Here is an 11,308-nt window from a genome sequence, read left to right on the forward strand (position 1 = left end):
ATATCTGTCAGATTACGTGAAAGGAAATGCATGCTGATTAATCAAACTTTATTACAGACTCAGGGTCCAGATACAGTAAGACAATACAAAATGCATTACACACAAAGCATCATCTTACATCTGGAGTCCTGTGAGAGGTTAGAGTCAAGGAGTAAAAGAATAAATGACAGATAACTTAAAGCTTAACTTAACTTAAAGCCTGAAAACACTGACCTTTCTTTGTATTAAACCAAGCACACATTCATTTCATAACATAAGCCCTGAGTTATTCAACATAGCATGTATCACAAAAATACTAATATAATATAATAACACATTTAATGTAGGTTGATATGAGCAAGTATTATTAGAAAGATGTAATAGGAAAAGTAATATATGTAAACTGTCACTTTCAACATTTTGCAGAATTCATTTTGCATTAATAACTATCTAATTTAGTTAAAAAAATCAAACAAACATGTTTTCTGTAAGTTTCTTGGAGACAACTTTACAAAAACATATCATAAGTGCATAAACAGATTAATACACACGTAGCATGTAAAACCACAAGGTTCAAGCCACACACCGGATGCCTCTCATATTCAGGTGTAACATTTTGACCCTAAAGGCCTGATCCTGCATGCTCAGCTATGAGTCAGTTTATATTAGAGTCAGTCGTATAAAGAGCTCTCCCTTACATAGAGCTGTGTAACATCATTTATAGGGACAAAGACGCCTGGGGCCACAGGGCAGTCCTGGTTCACAGCGGTCACTTATGACCAAATAAAAAAAATATAAGAAGGGGGAGAAGAGAAACAACAGACATTCTTTCATGTTGATTAAAATGTGTTCAGAAAGATTCTTCATGTTAAATACAGTTTTCAGAGCTTCAAGTGAACTGCCTGCATTTGTTGCTCATTGCCTCTTACATGTTGAATGTCCTCATAATGCTTTATGTGAATATATATCAAACTTAAAGGAGCAATGTGTAAAATACCTACAGGATTAAATCATAAACTGACCTTACTATATCATCAGACATCAAGGAAACTTGCTGTGTTAAAGTGCTGGCTTCTCTGACAACAATGTAGCAGTATGTTCTCCTTTTAAGTTTTGATTCTGGTCCTGAATGGTCTTGTACTTGTTATGATCAGAGAAGGTAGGAGCTTTAAAGTACAGCCCGACCGATATGGGATTGTTGGGTCCGATATCAAATCGATAAAAGGGAGACAATATAGATGTTGATTCCTCAAATGCAGTTATCAAACACTTGTGGGAAAGATATATAATGAAGACAAGATGTGTAATAAACTGGGAAATAATGTATACGTGCATCACTGCTTGACACTCTGGAGAGTGATGATGCTTGTTGTAATCCATATAGCACACACTGCCGGTGAAAGAGAACTGCTAGTGTAATACAATGAAACGTTTTGAATCTAGTTGTATTGGCGCATATCTGCGATATATTGTAAGTAGCCGATAGTCACTTGATATGCTAATATCAGCCGATATTATTGGCTGGCAGATAAATCGGTTGGGCTCTAGTTTTAATGCCCCCCTCACAAAGCTGTTTTGGCCACTTGACAGCAAACAAACTGATTCTAATCAGCTCACATCCAGAAACTTGTTAAAAGTAGGATAAAATAATGGAGATGCTTTTTAAAAAATGGAGAGAGGTTAGAATGCAGATGTTTGAAGACAGATGCAGAGCTGGCTAATTGAAGCTGAATGAAGCTTCTTTGTCCCTCGACATGGCTGCCCAGATGTGCATCTACTCTAGGGAGGAGGGGGCGAGGGGAAACAGCTCTCTGCAATGTTTTGAATTTGGACAGCAATACCAATTTGAAACGCTAAATGTAAGAGGTACATAATGCTCTTTAATTGTAGAGAGACTGAAAATCAATTGATATTAATACTGAAATATAAAAAAACTGAATCATCTTTAAATGAATAAAATATCATTTTTGAATGTGTCTTTTACTAGGCTAAAGCTTTTCTTTCTATAAGTTTGCCAGTTTGAAGAGTCTCCCCTGGTACTCAACATCAAACCACTCGTCACATTTACATACGGACCACTTGAAAACAATTACAGTCCACATACAGAGGACATAATTATATTAAAGCACTGTTAATCCATATCTCCACATGCTTCAGAAATAATAGGCTGCCAGATTCAGAACAGGATGTTAATTGACCTTTTGGTTTTTCCTGCTTCCTCATCTGCATTTCATTATTTAAAAAGGTCATCCACTGTACATTCTGCAACGTTTAACCAAACGCTTAAAAGCCCTTTCTCACTTCATGAGGGTTAAAAGGATGATCCGGCAGTGTTTTCTCTGGGTTGGTTTTCCCTCCTGTCTGCTGCTTTAATCGTGCCGGCCGTGCCGTGGCACCAGCATTACCCCTGACGAGATGATTGCCCTGTCAGCAATAGAAGCTCTGTTTGATTATGCATGTGTTCGCTTTGTTTTCATTTGACGCCATGCATGCTAACTGTTTCTAGAGAAATGTGGAGGTGAGAAAAGTGCTGCAAAGATGTAATTAATCTTCTTACCTTGTTGAGGTCGACAGTTAAGTTCCTCTGCCTAGGGCCCATTAAAAAACAACACTGACACACCAGAGACACTGATGAAAACAGCGGCACAGAGAGGCCAGCAGGATGAAGGAGGGAGTTGATGGGCTTTTTCTGAGGTCCCTGAAAGGCAAGCGGTGTGATTGGAAAGAGGCTTTCATCAAAGTGCCTAATGAATACATGTTTACGTGGATTCACACATTGAAGTGCACACTTAGCATTTGGTAACATATAATGAAAAGTGCAAAGTTGACTTAGCTGGCAGACTTTTCCTCGGTCTGTAATTGCATAAATTAGAACACCATTTACATTTTCTTGGATTTTATCAGAAAAGTAAAATGTTTTATGTGACTCTCGTGACTTTTAAGGATTTACTCAAGCACCTTGTGGTTGCAGAAAATTACATTCCAATTACAATCCCAACATGCGCACATATTTAGCAGTTACAATAGCTACCCTGTTCACCATCCTGTCATTACATTAACATTAGCTAAAAAGCAATATGCAGATGCAACTTTGATTTTGCAAGTGGTTATTGCATATTAGCCGATAACCATTAAATGTCCAAAATTGATAAATTTCAAATAAATGGGCTCCCTTTCCTAAATAGCCCTAATATAGGGAGAACTCAGGGTGAATATAACAGCTTAACACACCTGGTCCACATCAGGGCCAATCAGTCACACACACACCTGACACTAATCACAGTTTTTAACCTGATGAAGAAATACAGGGATCACTAAAGTCAGAAGAATTTCTACTCTGGGCATCGGGAATGCCTTTATGAAAATGTATTGCCATCCATATCGTGCTGTTGACGTATTATAGTCAGGACAAAGTCTAACAGTAGCAGCCGCAACTAAAACTAAAAGGAAAATAAAATGCACTCATATAAGGTCTTTCTTCCTCCATCCACTCAAGGCACTTTACACCACTTGTCAGCATTCATCCCTTCACACACTTATTTAAAGCAATGCAAAGCGAACATCCAAACACATTCCCACACTGTAGGTTCTGCCTTAGGGAACGATCTGGGGTTTAGTTTCTCACCCAACATTACTTTAATATGCAGGCAGGAGAAGCCTGGGATCAAACTGTGACCCACAGTCTACCTCTGAGCCACAGAACTACTACTACAGTTATGTCATTTTAATGTCAACTTGCTATAGAAGGATACCAAACAGGAAAGCAAAGTGGGAAATTCACAGCATGAAGCAGTGATGTTGGTGATAAAAGTCATCAACATAAATGTAAACACACTTGTTCAGTTTTTCTTTTTTTAGCTTTTGGGTCTTTATTGATTGGACATCTGACTGAGCCAAAGTGGTACCTACTATTTTTTTAATGTCTTTTGTGACAGTAAATCTCAGTTAATCAATTACCTCTAAGTAGTTTTTGTCCATTATCGAGGGGAGCGAAATTATCTGACAATGCAAATATTTTTTTTGTTTCGATTGGGCTCTGAAATTGTGTCAGACTCTGCATGTGGACAGAGCCATGGTGAGGTCACAATAGTTTACACTGTGTTAAATCTCCTCCTTGTTAGCCTGTGAGTCAGTAATAATCACTTCCACTGGCTGTACCTGATAAGCACCGGCAATGTTCCCATTCAGTCCCTGTCCTATCTCTCAAGAGTCATTTCTCTGGATCATTTTCCTGTTCCTGCTCTCTCCTCCGAGAGTGTCCTCCGAGAATGACTGTTCATAAAATGCAAATAACCCCAGGGATGAGAGTGGCTGATGTTCAGCTACAAAGGCAATCATCTCCTCTGTTCCAGCTCTTCTCCTGTCTTTGAACGACTGTCATCAAGAGCCCACAGTGGGGAAACAGGAGCACACAGAGTACACCACATTCCTTCACCTTTTTTGGCAACATCTGGGTGCAACACAAAGTGCACCTCATTAGTTAAACTATCAGAATCAAACACTAGGCACTGGTGCTGAATTGTAAAGCAAACACTGCTTGAATCAGTTCAAAAACATCATTGCAATGCATAAAACATACACTGAGGCGGTAGTTAAAATGAGATAAACACCATTTGGGGAAGGCAGAGTGGAAAAGCAGATAAACATAAGAGGGACTCAGATGCTTGGGACAAAATAATTGGATAATTTGGACTTAAAGAGGGATCTTTACATTTGTAATGTTTGTTTTATTCCATTTCTTTTGCATCTTCATATGTGTGTATATGTCACTCTTAGGGGTTGTTGTATGTATTAGCAGACCAGCAGACCATATAAGGTATGGCACTTATTTATGTTACTCATTTAGAGGAGGGGGGATACTTTCAGATTTGCCCCTTTCCCTGCTCCTTTTTAACAATGGAATGAATACCATGTTGTTACAGCTTGTAGCTTAAAATTGGTTTAGATGTATATCTAAATGTTTAAAGGTCACATATTATCCTCCTTTACAACAACTTATATAAGTCTCAGAGTTCCTCATAACATGTTGGTGAAGTTTCTTGCCAAAAGTCCACTCTGATCCTGTATTTGATCATGTCTATAAACCCCTCTATTTCAGCCCTGCTCAGAACAGGCTGTTTCTGTGTCTGTAGCTTTAAATGCAAATGAACTGTGTCTGACCACGCCCCCTCTCTGGAAGGGGCTGTGGCTTTCTTGCACCATGCCTAATGGTTTACGGTGAGAGGCAGACTCAGAGGTCTGAACCAACACCTAGCTGTGGGAATGTCACCCATGGGGGAGGGGTGATGTCACAAAGGGAAAATCTCAAAAGCGCCTGTTCGTGCATATGTTTTCTGTTGTGAGTTGAAGTGGAGCAGAAAAAAAGACGGAGATGATGGACTTTTCTCATAATGTCTCATAATTGGGGGGTTTGTAGACATACTAGGGACACATATTAGCGTTAGAAAACCATGGTAAAGTGTATTTTGCATTAAATGTGACCTTTAAATAACAGCTGTTAGTTCTTTTGAGCTTACACTGACTTGTGACCTCTTTTGTACCACTTTCATCTAAACACCTGTTTGTATACATTCTTACGTGGGTTGAAGGGTTAAGATCTTGAACACTGAACACTTTATTGCATACAGCTTTCTGGCAAAAAGCCCCTGATGCAAACACCTCCAGTCTTAGCTTGGGGTTCTCAGTGTGCACATCATGTAGTCAAGAAACCAAAGTTGAAGTTGAGAAGAGAAGAGAGAAATAGTGATTTTAGTAAAGGTCTGCTTTATGCAGCTTTAAGCTACTAATTCTAGTGAAATGTGGCCTCTGTTACTGACCTTGTATCCCATTATTGCCCCAGTATAATGCAGCTCAGTGTACATTCAAGCAGGAAGACCGTTTTATTTGATCTTTACAGTAATATCTCTGCTGCTGTCAAACTTAGAATATGTTCTTCTTTCTGCCTCTGTCAGTTATAGCATTGATCATTGGGACCTTCCTCCACCCCAGTCACCTCCAACTCCCTATATATCATCAGTGTTCGGATTGATTTCCTCAGATGTCTGCCCCCCATCACATCCTGCATCCTTGCTTTACAATTTCTACCAGTGTCTTGACTCCATCTGGGAGTTGAATTCCCTACTCTCTTGCCTACAAGTTCTTTTGAATACACGAAGATGTCATGGTGGAGTGCACAAGCATTGCACATTTTGCTTCATTTTAATGCACTCATAATGATCCTCTCTGATTGAACTGTTAGTACTGCTGCATCAAGGTGTCAGTAGTGTGTTTTAGCTAGTCAAAATTGAGCTTTATTTGGCATATGCTACCAAAGTCAAATCAAAATCACATATAATACTCAAGTAAAAAAAACTTAAAATTCTTTGTTAAAGTGTGACTCATGAGACTTTCTTTCCAAACAAGTCAAACTATAATGGATGCAGAACTGCTCTTAAATAAGCCTTCACCTTTACATGACCCTTTGCAGCTCGGTGTGTCACAGTGCTGAGACCTATTGACCTGTCACAGTGTTAGCTGGAAATGTTCAGTCCACAGACTGTGACACACAGCTCTGCTAATTACCAGCATCCGCCGTCTTCAGGTTTTCTTCCATATCAGAGGCCAAGATGGGAGCAAAACAATATAAATCACTAACTGTGTTCTTCCGCTGTTTGATAGAGGAGACATCTTTGGTTGGTAAAGAAAAAAGCTACAATGTTAGGTGTTCTTTCCATCATATGCATTTATGGTTGAATCGAGAGTTTATTTCAAATCAGGTCTATTTGGCCTCAGGGGTAAAACATAAAAGAAAAGGAAATGAAAGCAATTGTTTTATAATGTGGCCACAAAGCAATATTTGACTGTTCTTATGTGTTAATGGAAACATAACTATCCCCAGGCACATTCATGCAAAATATTACACTGAGTCAGACAGAGGTGACTTTTAAATGTGACTTGATTTTAGAGGTGTATCTGGAATAAATGTCCGACCCGATTCAACACACACAGTTTAAGTGCAGAGGAACACTGCTGTGTTTGTTTTGATTTCACTGACAGCGTGTCTCACACAGGTTCCCTTTTAGAGAGCCAGAGACGTAGTACTATCAAAATGAAAGCCATTCAGATTAATTTCATTCTGTATTTTCTTTTTTCAGTAATGTGTTTTAGTAGTCTTTGCTTTCATGCTCCACTAAAACAGAAAAATATAATTTTGGAAATGTTTGACTGAAAAAATTAGAAGACGTCATTTTACATCCAAACATCGCCTTTTTTATGACGGCAAGAGAAAAACAATGTTTTTCAGTTTTAGCAGGAAGCTGGAAATCATGTTTTATTATTTCCTTACTTTCAATTACTATATTCTAAAGTTGCCAATTTGGAAACGGTTATCTGACGTTAAGGTGAAAATATTTTAAAAAACAGATAACATTTCAGCCTTTTTTTTTTCAGGTGGGATTTTTTTCCCACTTTGGCTCAGACACTTTCCACAGAGGTGCATAGCTAAGGTAAGTGTCTGTGTCAGAAAAAGCAGCGAACCCGGATGCCAAAAATGCAGTCAAAGCGGAAGTGCAAAAAACTGCAGTTCCTCTTGTGTCCACTTGAGGTTGGCTTCAAAAGCCAATGAGTCCTCATTAAGTTCCATATGAAAAAGCTAATTTTTACAGCAGAAAGAATCATGTTTACAGCCTGGTACATAAACCATTTTGGTCTGTATAGCGTATTTATTGGGTAAAACTATATGGTTGAACTTCTTTATTACTCATCTGTCTGGATTATATGAAGGCTAAGTGTTATACCTACTTTTGCATATTTAGGGGTGTGACCAAGCTGATTACCAGGCGGGTTTGTTTGTAATTATTTGTTGTGAGTTTGTTTTCATGGATGATTAAGGTCCACCTTAGTGCCATCTTTTTGTCTGTTGCTAGATTGGTTGAAATTTTGAGATATATTTTGAGATAGCTTTTCCAATATGGCATCCACCATCAATGAGCTTTGTATTGTTTTTTCAGGAACTAAAAGGTGATGTCACATAGACTACGTCCATGTTCCTACAGATTTATACAGTCACTCATGTGTTCTCTGGCCAGCTACTCAAATTGAAGGCCATTCTGACCGCTACCTCCCATAATAAGGTCCTCGTTTAACCCCAGTTCAAAAAATGTGAGCTATCTCTTTGCTGAGTCCTCACACTCAAAATGTCTTACGCCTGCTTTTTGTTCTGGTTATTAAGACAGGAAAATGAAATGCACTCTTACATTTTAATTGAGTGTTTGAAGAATGAGTGCCTTAGCTGTACTAAATGGAGCTACTAAAAATGGCTGAAGAGTCTCAACTCACACTTAAGTATTCACAAGGAGAGCCAGAACAATTCCATCCAGCCCATGCTAACCTCTCCTAGTTCAGAAACATTTTCTACAAAAGTTTCCGGCATCACAACACTGATATGTTTTGCATGGTCGGGTAAACAACATCTCCTACTGTAGGAGTAAACCGCTCCGACCACACTGTAACCACAGAAGAAGACGGCTGCCAGAGCACAAAATGTTCCAGACTCTCTTTTAAGTAACCAGTCATTGGAAGCAAGTTGGCAGCCTTCAAATTCAACAATTAGAATAATGAGATCACGCCCCATCAGTGAATCATATGGCCTCAGTTGAACATCAAATTGTGTCTTTTTTTTTTTTTTTACACCATTCTTTCTAACAAAGGCTGATTAATTAGCTGGGATTAAAAGTGATGGGTGCACAACGTTTCCTCTTTGAGCAGCTGTCAGGTTAATGTTACGGACAATACAAGCTTGATTCCAGTGTCAGAAGTCTGCAAGTGTGTAAGAACATGAGGAACAATGCAATCCAGCCATGCAGAGTGTCCTAATCTCTAGGATAGCATCAGAGAGGCTGCAGATCTGCATGAGTGAACTTTGTTGTTTAACACAAACTTCCAAATCATCTCTCATGAACTCTGGGAAGAAACAAGTGAATTACATCATCAGGACCTACTTAGGTTTTGATGCTTTTTTCCCTCTCTGTTGTTGCAGTAATGTTTCTTTAACAAGGAGACCAAAGGTAACAGGGTTCAGTGTCACTGACTCAGTGTCTAGACTTTATCAGGTTTGCGAGCATTATGATTCTCTTTATCCTGTAACAGCTTAACCACATCCGCTTGGGTTATTAAGCATTGTGATAAATGCATCCACCTACAGTTCAATCATGATTCCTGTTTCGTCACTTCACTTCCTGCAGCACAGAACAATATGGACTAAAAAGCAAACACTAAATTGCTCTGACAGGGTTATGCACCTGAACCATTTGAAGGAAAAAAAAGTCTCTGATACTGCAGATTTTCTTATTTTGGATATAGGAGTCGTGTTTGACCTTGTTACAGAGGCTGGATGGTCGAACAGCGGTATAGAATCCATTACAACATCAGTCTTTTGAAACAACAAAAATATTTTATATGCTTCCAAATAGCGGTCGAAACTGCAAAAACTTAAATCTTAGCAAGTGTGTTTTGTCTAATTTGTGTAATATCTCATTGCAATTCATATAAGCAGCATTTACTGGACTTGTCAGAAAAACATCTGATTTGAACAAGTAACAAAAGCTGCCAATGCTCAGTACAAAATTTTACTTGTTAAGTTTCTTGAATTAAAGGTCACATATTGTCCTCCTTTTCAACCAGTTTAAATAATTCTCAGAGTTCCCCATAACATGTCTGTGAAGTTTGTTGTTACAAATCCTATCTGATCCTGTATTTAATCACGCCTATAAACCCCTCTATTTCAGCCCTGCTCAGAACAGGCTGTTTCTGTGGCTGTAGCTTTAAATATGTAAATTAGCTGTGTCTGACCACGCCCCCTCTCTGGAAGGGACTGGGTTGCTCAGGCTTTCTCGCTCCATGTCCTATTGTTTACGGTGAGAAGGGCTCAGACTCAGAGGGCAGAACAAACACCTAGCTGTGGGAGTGTCACCCACCTGGGGGAGGGGTTACTGCCCTTTGTGATGTCACAAAGGGAAAATCTGTAAAATTGTCCTGTTTGAGCACACACTGAAAAGTGGAGCAAAAGAAGGAGAGGATGGACTTTTCTTATCATTTGGGCTTTGCAGACAACAACTATAAGATGTTTTTTGGACCTGCATGGTAAATGTGGCAATTAGATATTCTTCAAGAGGAATGTTGAGGAATGAGGAATCAAACCATTACACTTCATTTGAGTGTTTGCATTGCAAAATGTCTCCCTAAGATGATTTGATAAACACTATTAATCTGCTAAAAACTTTTCGATCCTCATCATTATCATGAGCGTACTATCATTTTGCTGTGAGATTGAAATGGCTCGTTAGCTTGGCTCCCTAACTAAATGCATTTTGATTCATAAAGAGAACAAAGATAAATACAGACAACAATGGGCCACACAAACCAACATCTTGTTGTGTTTGTTATTTGGACCAATTCCCAGTTTTATTGAATGGTATTTAAATTTGTGAATACAACAGAACACACACGCTGTGACCTGCTTTGTTTAAAACAGCAGTTCAATAGAACATTTTGCTTGCGTGGCTTTGAACAAAATACTCCAATGAAGCTGATGTTTTGGTCGACCATTCACAAAAACCTCATTCCTGAATGTCTTTTTAACATCCACCCCCTTAGCTTCAGCTCCTATTACTGCAAAGATCTCTGTTCTGGTCAGCTGCAAAAAGGCCAGAGACCAGAGCAGAGAGAGAGGAGGCACGTAGGCTCAGATTCACAGTCAGACCTCGAGAGGAAAGCCTGGCTTCCTCTCCATCCCACAAACGTTTCCATAATGTGAAGCCATCGCTCATTCTCTCAAATCAGCTTCTGTTCCAAACCAAAGAGTGAGCACTGTAAGCATCCAGTGAAAAACAGGCATCAAAATAACCCAGACAGGGAAGAGAGGAACCTGGGTAATGAAGCTTTGGTTGGAGGGGGTTGAGGTGGAGCTGTTAGCATCCTCCTGTGGTTCTCGTGTTGGGAGGAAAGGAGAGTGGACAAGAGTGGAGTTTGAGGGGAGGGTCTTGAGAACTGAGACAAACAGAAGGTGTTAGGTAGGCTCATAATATCTTTAGGGAGTCACAGGTTAAAGAGCTGATAAGGCACAGATTGAATTTGTGTTAGAGAGGTGGTCCTGTTCTGTTTGTAAATTGACTTTATAATAATTTCATAATGTGTACCTTTAAGCCTCACGGTACTGTAAAAGATGTCCACATGATGGATGGGGATTTCTTGTATTAATATTTTTTACTATTATAAAATATCTGGTATATTTTACTGTTGGCAATGAATTTTGTGTGTTGTTCAAAGATCTATTGGTATCCATTGGTAGGTA

Source organism: Labrus mixtus, chromosome 20 (assembly GCF_963584025.1).
Source record: "Labrus mixtus chromosome 20, fLabMix1.1, whole genome shotgun sequence".
Lineage (NCBI taxonomy): Eukaryota > Metazoa > Chordata > Actinopteri > Labriformes > Labridae > Labrus > Labrus mixtus.